The sequence below is a fragment of the Anser cygnoides genome, chromosome 20 (genome assembly GCF_040182565.1).
Source record: "Anser cygnoides isolate HZ-2024a breed goose chromosome 20, Taihu_goose_T2T_genome, whole genome shotgun sequence".
Taxonomy (NCBI): Eukaryota; Metazoa; Chordata; class Aves; order Anseriformes; family Anatidae; genus Anser; species Anser cygnoides.
Window position 1 is genome coordinate 9,023,319 of NC_089892.1, and position 12,921 is coordinate 9,036,239.

Sequence of the window (12,921 nt, forward strand, 5' to 3'; positions counted from 1 at the left end):
CACTTATCCTGTGTCTATAAATAGAGTAACAAAGCAATTCTGCTGCATGTGAAGAGCATAAAGGTTTTAGCCAGGACTGATTTCACTTAATTAACACATCCAGTGCTTGCACAGCAAAAGGCACAATGTGAGGGTCCTGGTGTAAAGTACAGAACAACAGCAAAGCTTGTTTCTGCTTTGTCACTAATTTCACATGAAATTTTGTTCAAACTGGGGCCAGTCCAACAGCTACTAGTTAAGTAAAACCACATACCACACCCAGGATGCAGAATAACCTCTGAGCAGCAGGTGCCATGGATGGCTGCAAACCTCCATTTCCTCTGCCTCTGCTTGCTTCAAAGCCAGTCACAAATCCTACTCCCCAGTTCCTCTGGTGGTTGCATTAGCTGCTAAGAGCTCAGGCACCCCCACCCTGAAAAGGCTCCTAACCATACGCAGGTGGATCTGCAGGACAGGAGGCACGAGATGGGAGCTACCCAGCCTGTGCAGGGTTAGGATGCAATATCCCTTGCCCTAAAAAGCTAACTGTGCTCTCACAAACCACAAAGCTATCCCCAAACCTACTTCTCATTCTAGTTTCCTACTACACAAAGCTAACAGACACCTCCAAGCACAGCAAAAGCCCCGGCAACAGCAGCTGGAAGAAGAGCTGAAGAACTTCTGCTGCCAGCCCAGCCACACTCCGGCCCCAAGAGAAGAAACACCCGGGTAGGTCAGTGGGGGGCCGGGCGAAGGGCACATGGAGGCCTCCAGCCGCCCCCAGCCCCTTCAGGAGCCCCTGGGGATCCAGCAGCTCGTGGCTCCCCGCGCAGCTCCATCTCTAACCCCCCTCAGCCTTCCCCAAGCCACACAACCGCGAGGAGCTGCCGCCACCTAGCGGGCCCCGCCGCCCCCAGCGCGGAGGAGCGGGGCGAGGGGCCGAGGCCCGGCCGCGGGAGGCAGCGCCCGGCCCCGCAGCCCCCCGGGGCCTTACCTCGAGCTCCCCGCGCTGCCCGGCCTCCAGCCTCGTCAGGGGCCCGCTCCCGAGGAAAATCCCCAGTCCCCACCCAGCACAGCAGGAGCACCCTGGGGCCAAGTCCCACGCTGGGCCGAGCGCCTGCTCCTCACCTCCTCGTGTCCCACACGGAGAAACCTGAGTGAGGCCCAAGCCTGCCCTTAAATACTTACTGGGCCCACCTGGGCCCGCCCCATGGCCCTTCTGATGTAACAAGAATTGGACTCGATGAGCCTTGTGGGTCCCTTCCGACTTGAGCTGTTCGGTGATTCTAAGAGGAACCTAAATGCCAGGGTTGTATGGGGCACTCCTGGATGTGTGGTTATCCCTGCTGAAGGGAGGGACAAAATGAAAGAAGAGTCAGGTCTGTACAGGGAAATACAGGGGAAAGGTCAAGGTCAGGTGCCATCCGAAAAATGGATGAAAATAAAAGGAGGCTGCTCTTGATAGTAGGATCCTGAGAGAGCTATGTAGATGCAGACAGTGGAGGAAAAGTCAAAGACAGAAGATATAAATGTGCATAAATATGTTACTTCTACAGAAGTACTTATGTGTTATTTCAAACAAGTCTGTGTCTGCAGTTTTGTACAGAGTACATTTGCAAGGGCTCTTCTGTGTGCCTCTGCATGAAATCTGCACGGCATGGGCTTATTCAAAAGGCTCTTGAGATTACTTTCTTATCCTGAGTGCATGGAAGGGATTTGTTCCAGGTACAGAGCATTAGCTACAAGTCTCAAAATTCAGTAGCTAATATCACTAGGAATCAAAGTACTTTTAACAGGACTAATGTTAGTAATTTTAGGGTGTCTTCTGAGGAGAGACATAGAAGGAACTACAAGGATTTAGACTAAAGTCTCCTCTGCAGCTAGTGGAAAATTACAAGAAATCTTCCATTATGTTGTGTTTAATGTCTGCAGTGCAATGCTTTGAACATGCCAGGACATCACCGGGCTCACAGCACCCAGACGATCGCTTCTCTTACTGCAACTCAGTTGGGGAGCATTCAGGGAGTGAAGGAGATCTGCAGATTGTGAGGTTGCTCTGCCGTGGCTCACACGTCCCTCCTGGGACATTGATACTGGCTGACAGAGGTGGTTTTGCTGCAGGCATCAGTGCAATATTGCAGTGCAAGGAGGTTCTTTTGCCTTGGCGTCATCTCTGTGACGGAGTTTTGGAAGCAGTGACAGCAATGCCACTGGGTATAGTATTTCAAGAGTGGCCCTGATAGTACCAGGTGTGAAGCCAACTTCAGGCTTGTGTTGTGGTGGTCTGACACAGCAAAGGGACACCCTGGTGCAAGGCCACTGCAGACAGCAAAGTTAAGAGTAAAAGGAGTGAGGTTGCTCCAGGAGTTACATGGCTGCAATGATGTGCATTGTGTCCTGAGACTGAAGCTTGTTTTGTGAGATAAAACCCACAAGCTGGCAGACTTTTCCCTGGGGTTGCATCCTACCTCCCTCTCACACCCCGCTAAAGGGTGAGTGCTAACAGAAACTGTCCATGTGCTATTAGCCAGGCAACAATTTTGTGATGACAGTCAGACACTGAGAACAGCACTTGGAGACAATTCCTGATTCCTCCAAAAAGGAAAAGCAACCTAGGCCTGCTGTAACCCAGTGTACAGCAACAGCAGTTGCATACTTCTCCCTAATTCAGGTTGCCTTGTGAGCCTCAGGTGAGCTGTAACCAGATCACACACACATCTTTACTCCAGTTGCTCTCAGAGTCTTCCAGTATATTGCCAGCTGGCTAATGTGAAAGCCCAGCAAGGAGGGGAATGCTCAAATTGCCATCTTGCCTGGGGACTTGGTTTTGGAGGCTGATGCCACCTCAGTTCTCCAAATTGTCCTTGGAGTTCCCTCTCCTCACAGCTCTCCAAGCTCTGCCCGATGTGCCCTCGAGCTGTCTGCTCTGTTTTTGATAGGCAATCTGTACAGTCGAAAAGGTTGATCACACTGCTGTAATTAAGATGATGTCAATTTGGATGAAATGACTTTACTCATTTGCATGCCTGTTACAATCATCATCTCCGCTATGACAGCATTTGCCTCTGAAGCTAATGGAAAATCTCTGTTAATGCTGAGCTGTCCTGGAAGGGGTGGGAAATCAGGTTCCCACAACGGAGGCAGCGGTAGGGGTTTATGGAGCGTGCCATCTTGCCAACACTGGCATGTCCTCACGTGGGCAAAAGCAGGAGGAAAGTATGCAATGAGCTTCAGGCAGCACCTGAAGGCAGCAGAAAGAGGTCAAAGCCTTTCCCTGCATCCTGAAAGTGATGCAGGGTTCGTGCTCCCTGAGGACCCACAGCAGGGCTGTTCGCATAAAAGCTGTCTTCTGCTTCTCAAAGACAAACACGTGGTTGGTGTTTGTTTGCACAGCATGCACCATGATGTGGCTCTCATGTGTACAAAGTCAAGAGCCAAGCAGCAGCACTGCAAGGGGGAGAGGGGTGAAATATCCTTCTGACCTTGTGCTCTGGATGACAAATACACCATCTCTGCTATAATCTGAATGCAAACATCTAAAGCAATTGCTGCCAGTGCACCAGGCTGGGAGGGTGGCAGAGGGGGAACTGAATTAATGTGAGTGGGTTGAACTGAGTGTCAGGCATAATAGGGCCATGTAACAGAAAAAAAGTCAGTGGTTTGTAATGTTCAGCAGAATAAAATCATAATACATTACAGATGCTATTATATATAGCCTCTATCTGCTTTTTATATAAATGTCTAGTTACTGATATTTTGGAGAGATGCTGGACTCAGCACGTATGGGCTTTTGCAATTTCCGGCTCCAACACAGTTCAGCAAGCAAGTAAAAGGAATATTTCTGGCAAAAATACAGCCATCTCCTTGGTCTGTTGATCCCTTTCTCTTGCAGTTGTCTTCCTCAATAAGAACTGAAAAGCTTCCTGAAGCTTTCAAGTTTATGTGTAGCTCCTCATGCAACCCTGAACCTATTTTGGAATAATATCCACATTTATAGCTCCTGTCACAGAAAGAATAACCATGATTTCCTCTTCAGTAATACACTGATGTTTAAACTGAGCCTTTGGTTTCATGTTGTATGTGTGAGAGTAGTGTCTCTCTGGTAGGCATGTCACTGCTCCCCAGACCTGTAATCATCCAGTGCATGTACACAGCATCACTGATATCTGACATGGCTACAGAAACAAAACCTCTCTGCCTGCCTGCAGGCTTTTTTCCTGTGTTGAGAGTTGAGCTACTGGTGACTGTTGTGAAATGTCAATGAAAGGATAGGACTGGAGAGCTGTACTGGTCCTGGGGATTTTGAGAGCTCTCATCCAGTCTCACCAGTAAAGCCGGACTGACCGAGACTGCACAAACGTCTGTCCAGATTTCCATCACACATGATGGACTCACATGAAAAGTGAATACAATAAATAAAGGAAAAAAAATACTTTGCATTTTGTTTTGCTTTGCTTTAGCGTAAAAACCTGGCAGGCTTCCATTATCTGAGCACTATTATTCATTATTAGGCGAAGGCTTTGTTTGTATCTAAGAGCTGGTCCTTGAAAACAGCTCACCCTGAGCAGCACAGAGCAACATCTCCAGCTCCAGCACATAGTGCCTGGGGCTTAATCCCAGCTTCGAGCCCCATGGTGAGAGTTTACTACATTACCATGAGATTTTATTTTACTGTATCTATTTATTAGAAGATGAGAACCCAGCTCTCAGTCTGGATCACTAGGGCAGGTGCATTCTTACCCAGATACAAACTCCATACCTGAGGACTGTGTGGCACGTGTCTGACGCAGACACAGTGACCTCCCATCCCCTGAGCCCTGAATTCAGACTCTGGTGGGTGAGGAATGAAAATGGGTTTGTGTCTGTGCTTTGTCGTACAGCACAGGAGAACCACTTTGGTCTCCCCAGGCGATATCACCAATCATCAACTTGGCCAAGGAGTGTGGCACAGAGGGGTACGGGTGCTGCAGAGGTTTGCAGTGGGATTAGGCAGGGTGCCAGCATGTCACCAGCACTGCGTGAGTGGGGCTGGAGAAACAGAGGACACCTGGTGCATGGCTGGGTGGATGGATACTAGCACATATTTTTATGCCATCCCTTATTTTCACAAGCTCAATAACACGCACAAACATAATGAGGGAAAATGAGCACTCTTGCCTTTGGGAGAACGGGTTAGTGTGCTGCACTGTGCATCTCACATTCCTTCTTCATCCATCTTTTTCCATTTTCATCCCTAAAGTCAGTACACACACACTGGTACTTGCTTATCTACTTCCAATTGCCACCTGGAGCGCCCCCTTGTAAAATGACTTTTTTAGGAAAGACACAGTGCTGTGCAATGTCCAGAAGGTGGCAAGCTTTCAATGCATATTGCTCTGTGCTTCCACTCGTTTCTCCAAAGCAGAGGCAAGCCAGGATTATGGGAACCTTATTTGCTCATGGGCTGAAAGACTGTGTCCAAGTATGTGTGTATGAGACAGGGAGACTTGCCCGTGACTAATCGGCAGTGTCAGTGAGAAAGGAAACAATGTCCTGCTACAGACAGTCACAGATAACGGGCAACTCAGCCTGTTATCCTCCAGGGCAAGGCACTGGGAGACAATAGCCAGAGAGACTTGGGCTGCAGCATTTTCCCAGGCTTTCTGAACACACTGAGTTTGCAACAGCATCGTGCTCTAAGAGGTGAGTCAAATCCATCTCTATCAAAAGAAAGCAAAACCCAGATGGTCTTGAGAAAGTCATGTTCTCCCTCCGCAGACAGGCATACACGCTTTAACTTCCTCCATCCATCCTGTTTAGTGAAGGCTGTGTTTAGTCACACAGACACGTCCCTGCAGGATGACAGCAGAAATTATGTTTCTGGGCATATGCGGCACTAAAACAGGCAATCGTGTGTTGTCCACATATAGCTGGGTGCCCAACTACCCCATTTTGTTTTACAGAGGACCTACTCTAGTCATCCTAATGATCGATGCGTTGTGGCTCTGGAGGGGGAGGTCAGGCAGCAAGCTTTGTGAGCAGCTGGACCACTGACCTGCCAGGCTGCCTACATCAACTAGGGCAGCTGCTCCTCCTGCTCTTTGTCTGTTTAGGCTTTAAACTCCTTGGTTCAGGCACTGTCTCCTACGATGTACTTGCTTGTCACAGAGCCTGTGACATTCTGGTTCAGTTTCAAGGTTCTGAACATCACTGGCAAGCCAGAGGGTCCTGGGATGGCAGTAGAGCTTCGTGGCAGGTTGCCATCTCCCCAGAGCCATGTCGGTGCCATCTCCTAGATGAAGTCCTCCCCTGCAATGACTGAATGTGCTGCTCGGAAGAAAATCTTCAGAGCCATTTTTCAGGTTTTCCTGACACTGCAACACCAAAGGCAAAGGAGAGGAGATGAAAAAAAATCTTTTTTTTTTTTTTTTTTCTCCAGACAAGCTTAAGTTTGGAATACGTGAAGCTAAAAAAAAAAGAAAAAAAAAAACAAAAAAAAGGCAAATAACCTCAGTTACCCAGGTGACAGCAAGTAACACAGGGGCTGTTATTGCTGCTTGGGTCAGGTGTTAACTATGATTTCGGATCAGCTTACAACAAAGCCTTGGCACTTGCTCTGTTGCTCTTACCTAGTGAATGCAACTTTCAGGGTAGACAGTTAGCAAGAGTAAGACAAGCATGACAGCATCCCTCCTCCAGCTCAGCTGGCACTGCAGCAAAATAAATTTCCCCTGAGTACCCGGATCACGTAGGTGTGATGTTGTTTCAGGGCTTTTATAGATTCAACCATTTTTTTTGGCCATTTACAAGAAACACATGGAGTACAGCTCTGATCACCTCAAACATCTTCAAAAAGCACCATGACAAGAATCCCTTTTATGCATCCCTGCTTCCTACATCACCCAAAATGAGGAATAAAATGATATCTCCCTCTCTCTTCTGCCTCTAACCTAGTACAGATCACTGGTGACTTCACCAAGTACAGAAATGGAGGTGGAAATGCTCAGAGATGTTATTACAGCCTTTATGGGTATTTGGGGGTGCATAACTACGTATAATACAAGATTAATAAAACCTACAGCCCGGTCTGTCATTCCCTTTGCAAAGCCCTTCCTGCAGCCACAGAATTCATTTTTTTTAGATCTTCATCCTTTCTGTAAAACTTTGCCCCTCACTAATTTCTATGAAATCTCTCCTAGCTGGAATATGTATTTAAATGCACTATTTGAAAGATTAGCAGGGCAGTCCAGAAGGAATAGCTGCAGAAGGGCAATGAATTACCCTTCAAATTACCATGAAAAAAAAACCTTGAAGCCAGCATGGACGCCTTTGTAGGGCAACTTTCACCAGAGCTGCTTCCAACAATCCCTTCCTGAGAGCACTGTTAATCATGGCAGCGTCAGTCTTCCGTTAATTGTGTCAAACAGTGGTAAAGCAGACAACACCTCCTACTCAAGAGCTCTTCTTTGTGAAGAAATCTCTCCCGGTTTTCAGGGTGTGGACGAGGCACTTGGGAGCAGCCCTGACACCCCTTCAGCAGCTCACACATTTCCTCCTGTGCCTGGAGGGCTTTGAACTCCTCTTACTGCTACACAAAAGCGTGAGACACAGGGAATAGGACCACTGGGGGTGCTCTCTAGTCTAGGGCAGGTGCTCTTCTACCTGTAACCAGTAGCAGGAGGTGGGAAGGAGCTGGGCTGGTGGGACTCTGGCCTCCTGTCACTTGAGAGTCTGCACTTTCATCTGTTATTTGGTCTGTCTCTCTGCCTGGGGAAATGAACTCGGAGCTTTTTCCTAATAAATACACAACTGATCCAAGTACCATCATCAATTGCTGACAGACTCATCAGGGACATTAGCAGATGGGATTGCACTCAGAATTAATTGTCCTCACTGAGATAGCAGTCCATCCAAACCATCTGAGGGAAGTCAGCACTGCCTATTTATAGAGAATGAAAAATGTCAACAGACCCAGACAGGGAACTCTGAATATGTGGCTTAAATGTAGCCGCTCAAAGATGTCTGGGAAAGCCCAGGTATCTATGCCTTCTCTGCCTCAACATTTGTCCAGGCCCAAGGGTGCTAGCCAGCTCTCCAGGACTTCTGCAAAAGAAGTCAGGGTAGAGCAGTAGCTCAGACCAGTCTGTGAGTACCTGGGAATCCTAAAGGAATGCCCACAGTGCCTGTTCGGATCGACAGCAGCGTTTGTGCCAGGGGAGATCAGCACTCTGTGCTTACTGTACTCACTCTATTTAGATTAATCACGCTGATTCTGTCTGGAAGTCCCAGTGGGAATTAATTAGTGACCTCACTGCCTTGTCCCTTTGGTTACGGAGATCCAGGGCACTCACATCTGGTTTCCATGCTTCAGCCAAGAGGCAAGTGGGAACTTCCCTGTTCAAAGAACAAGAGGATTTAGTTTAAATGCCAAGGACACCTTACCACAAACCGGGATTACTGTCAACTGCTCTTACTGCACACTGCTGGGCCCAGATCCATAGGAATTTAGGGACTGAGAGGCCAAGTCCAGACAACCTCTGTTACGAGTAAAGGAAAGGCCCTATGTCTCTTGGGCATGAAAATTTCTGACATACATTAACCTTAAACTTGGAATTCTGTTCAAAATGGGTTTAAATCCATTTCATCTGATATACAACTATTTGCTAGTCTAAAAATTGTATCCAGTAACTGAAATTAATTTCTGGAGTGCTCTGGATTTTATAGACTAAAAATAATGACTTCATGGTAAAGCAGTATTAGGTATTAGATTCCTGCACGAAATATTACACGATGCCATTTTTGCAATTTCCTCCTTGCTTGATCATGATAACATAGTCCCCCAGGCACTGGAAAGCCAGAGAATATATGCCAAGTGGAGGAGAGGGAAAAGTGAGAGTTGCCAGTAAGACAAAACACAATGAGGGAAACAGTGTTTGGGTGACTGCTGTGTGATAGGGAACATTTTGTCTCCTTTCTTCATCAGTCGTTCATAGTGGCGAAGAGATAATAGTTTTGAAAAGCTTGGAAGCAATTCTTAGAGCTGCTTTGAACCAGCTTCCAATCGGAGCTTTGCTTGTCTTGTAAACCCCTTCCTCTCTAAAATTTTAAATTCAATAGCAATGACAACAGAAAAATAAGTACCTCCAACTAACCTTCATCATTCAAAAAGTGGACAGAAAGCAGGAAGCATGGCAGTGTGGATTCTATTTAGGTTTAACCCTTTTTCTGCCAACAGTGAAATGCACCGAGGGATTCTACACTCATTTCTGCTCTGACTTGGTGTGACTGATAGTGGTACCAATTTATTCTTTTGCAATGAGGCTACTCGGAAGAAAGAACTAAACCAAAAGCCGAGTGACACAACAGTGCAAGATGTTGACTAGCATTTTTTCTTTCAACTGTTTACAGAGGTAATATGCTCAAGGAAATTACAGCTGGTTAAAATGCAAAATTCCTGTCTATGAGGAAATTTACGCATGGCTCTAGCACACTTCACAGAAGAAAAGGAGCAGTCACTGCCCTGCAGAGTACAGGCTTAATGCACACGCATTTCAAAGCAGCTAACTGGAAATACGTTTGGGGCTGGTGCAGTGTTTTTGCATAATCGTTTATATCAACCCAGTTAGCTGCTGGCATTTCATGGTGCTGCAAAGATACCTTTGGTGAATGCAGATTTATCTGCCATGAAACAATCTTTAACAGCTGTTAGAAGCACTGTCGTTTATTAGCTGCATGACTCCATAACGCAATAAAATTACAACCTCCATTTTAAAAAAAAAATCCTCTTGATGAAAGATGCACCATAGAAAATGAAACCAGAGAGACTACAGTTCTGTGCCTTGTACTGTTACAAGAAAATGAAGAATCACAAGGCAAATTCTTTCTATATAGCCCCCAGAAGGCATGTCTGTAATACAGAGAAGGCCAGGTATCCTTCTGCCTAGCGGGCAAGATCTCCAAAACCATCTTACAATTCTAACTGCCCAGGTAAAGTCAGTTATGTATCCAGGTGTTTGAGAGGTTTGCTGAGAAATGAGAGGCCTCCAACTCACTCATTTTTAAAGAACTTTAGTACTGTTAAATTATCTCTCCCTGATTCATTTTGGTGTTTCAGAACAAAAGATGTTGAAAAGAAACTGAATGTTGTGGGAGAGTACCAGAACCAAAGTCAGCCCCCCTGTGGATAGCTACCATTAATAATCACCGAGAAGAAGAACCAAGGGGGCAGGAGATTAGAACTCATGCTAAAAGCCGAGAGATAGGTGTCTTCTGAGCCCCTGAGGAGAACTGTCAGGGGCTCCAAGCCTGCAAGCTGGTTCTCCCTAACTCCGATGAAAACCTCCAGCTTGTTTGTTGTTTTGGTACTTCCATCATATTTATCTACAATCTCAGAAAATCTCCAGGTCACCTTGAGATTTTAGATGCATCCAAACTACAATTAGCAAATGCAGCATAAGGTTGATCCATGATGCTCAGTCCCAGCATATCACAGTTTCAAAAGATGATTTTCATCCTGTTGAGGGCAGTTTCCCACAGGAAAATTACAGAGGATACTCTGCTTCTTTTTGCAGCAGCTTCCCAACTTTAAGTTTCCCAGTGGTCTGGGTTTCTGACAGGGAGACGAGGATTAAAAAAAAGAAAAGACCATGCTGAGGAACAGCTACTGGTGGACTGGAAGATAACATATTTGAATGCTCTCACCCACTGACACGAATGCGTACATGGAATATGCTACAGCATGGAGCACGCTTACACTTGATCCTCAAGAAAGTTCCAAGGCTTAGCTGAAGTTCTAGTAAACAAGATGGAGAGAAGGCACATAAGGATTTAAAAACAGGCTCAGACTTGAAGTGACAGTGTAAATTTATACTCTGTTTTCATTCCCTCGGGCTAGTGTATTTTCCTGCATTACTTCCTACTATGCAAGTGAGCAGGTACCTCTGTGCAATGGCACATGTTGGAAGAGGCTTGACTGAATCAGTGGTATGAGAAACTTGCTGGGGATGAGCACATAGCCAAGGGTCAGCATATTCCTAAATCATTAATAAAAGCTTTCCAATTAATCTGCCTCTGCACATGCAGTGATTCAGGCCTGAATGACTCTGGGGAACTCGGAGGGTGAATCACACTTATTCTTTTTTTTCTCTCATTTCTCTTTCAGTGAATCCTCCTGAGAAGGTGTCAGCTCTCCTTCACCTCTGATGGGCCTTTTTGCTGCTCCTGTTGACTGCAGAGGAACTTCAGCAATTCAATTTAACAGGATGGAAAAACTTACTATTTGCAAATATTTATTCAGCTTTGTGATATTATCACAATAATGAGGATGGTTTGAAAGGTTGAGAAAGGTTTTTAAGGTTAAGAAAGGTTTCTGGGCTTGAAACCAAGTTTACATCAAGTAAAGAAATCATTGCTACCTGAACTGGCTCTTGGTTCACCATGGTCTGCCCTGGTGATCGTCCCTGGGGATGCTGCTGAATGGCCTCCCAGAACTTACACCAGCTCCCCTTAGCAGTTCAGAGCCATACACCTCATGTGGCATTAAGTCCATGGAAGAATATTGTATTTTACAGCCACAGGCAACCAACATTATTCCTTGGTTGATACATACAAATTACCTCCTGCGTGGAGAAAACATTAACTTTCAGCTTTATTAGCAAATACACTGAGGAACAGAGATGTTTTCCCAAAGTTTGTCTAATGCATTGTCCACAGAGTAGATGGAGTAAAGATGCTATAGTAATAACAGAAAAATCTGGAATGAAAAAGAAGGCCAGAGAGCCAAATAATAAGCTAGATACCATGTGGAGTGAGAGATGTCAAAAACAAAACTGAGAGTTCCTGCCTTTTTGAGTGTAAAGGGAATTGAGGGTTGGATTTGAATGCCAGGATCTCTGGTACAATTTTGGTTCCTGGTCCCATGAGGTGAAATTGTAGTCATCTGAAATTTTTGGAAGCTGTGGGCGCGGCACTCACCAGGAGCCGGTTCCCAACCAGGGAAATGTGCTCACAGTGTACAGAGTCCAAAAAAGTACACGGCCTGGCATTTCTTTCAGCCTTCATTAGGAATGGAAAAACACCATTTTAATTTGTGAATATAAACAGTTAATGATTTTTCCTTCCACTCTGCGATGTCTATCATTAGCAATTCAGATCTTTAGAGAATTAAAAAAAGTGAACTATTTTGCATTTATATTTAACTGACACACACTGGCAATCTGTAATCAGGAACTCGATATAAAATTATGGAGGGGTTACTTTTTAATCTCACCTCCTGCCTACACACTATTTGAATAAATAAGAGCACCAGAGGGATTTTTTTTTAATTAACTGTTAATCCAAAAGTGCACACTGATAAAATCTTAAAAATGACCAATATTAGTGTTTGGCATTCCTAAAGTGAACACTGCCTTAGTCCAGTCTCGATCCAGCCTTAATCTACATTGTTTTAAGAGTGGGTCTTTAAACAGTGCAATTCTATATCCAAAGACAATAACACAGAGCTTATCCTTTACATCGCATTGAAGAAAAGAAATCCTACAGAAACAAAATGCTAAGCAAGAGCATCTTTTTTCTTTTTTTCAAATGACTGATAAACCTGGTAAGGGGAAGTGGAGGGAACAGCATTACATCCAGCAGCAGTTCAGAGCCAACACAGGGCAAAGAACAGAGAACTTCAGACTTGCTCTTGACGGGACCATCCCCACAGCTTGGGGGCTCATTACACAAAGAGGAATTTGTGTGTGTGCTTTAAAGAAGCACATGAGAAAAAATGTCATTGCCTACTCAGGCTCTGGCTGCAGAAATCCTTTCTTTGAACGCAGCCACTTTTAAAGTAAATCAGGAACTATTATAGCAATGTAACATCCAAGTTTAAGAAAGATATGTAACTGCTGGAGTAAATTGCTACTTTACAGGCAATTTATATAGTTTCAATAAAAGTTACAGGGATTGGGGATGCTGGTG

The 12,921-nt window shown here is 45.4% G+C and overlaps 1 protein-coding gene and 1 long non-coding RNA gene across 4 annotated transcripts in view; both read right to left on the minus strand.

Annotated features, from left to right (window-relative positions):
- The window catches only part of PAPPA (pappalysin 1), a 362,370-nt gene extending 361,151 nt beyond the window's left edge, over positions 1–1,219 (minus strand). The window contains exon 1 of the mRNA XM_013182853.3: positions 974–1,219. The gene's annotated coding sequence lies outside the window, so the exon portion shown is untranslated. The remainder of the gene's footprint in view (positions 1–973) is intronic.
- Positions 1,220–2,913: 1,694 nt separating this feature from the next.
- Positions 2,914–12,921, minus strand: part of LOC106037033 (uncharacterized) — a 76,806-nt gene continuing 66,798 nt past the window's right edge. For 2 of the 3 annotated variants that reach the window (XR_010826124.1, XR_010826125.1), the window contains 2 exons: positions 8,206–8,352; positions 2,914–6,332 (listed from right to left, as the gene is read on the minus strand). This is a non-coding gene — a long non-coding RNA (uncharacterized lncRNA). The remainder of the gene's footprint in view (positions 6,333–8,205; positions 8,353–12,921) is intronic. The other variant, XR_007160324.2, reaches the window with a different exon arrangement.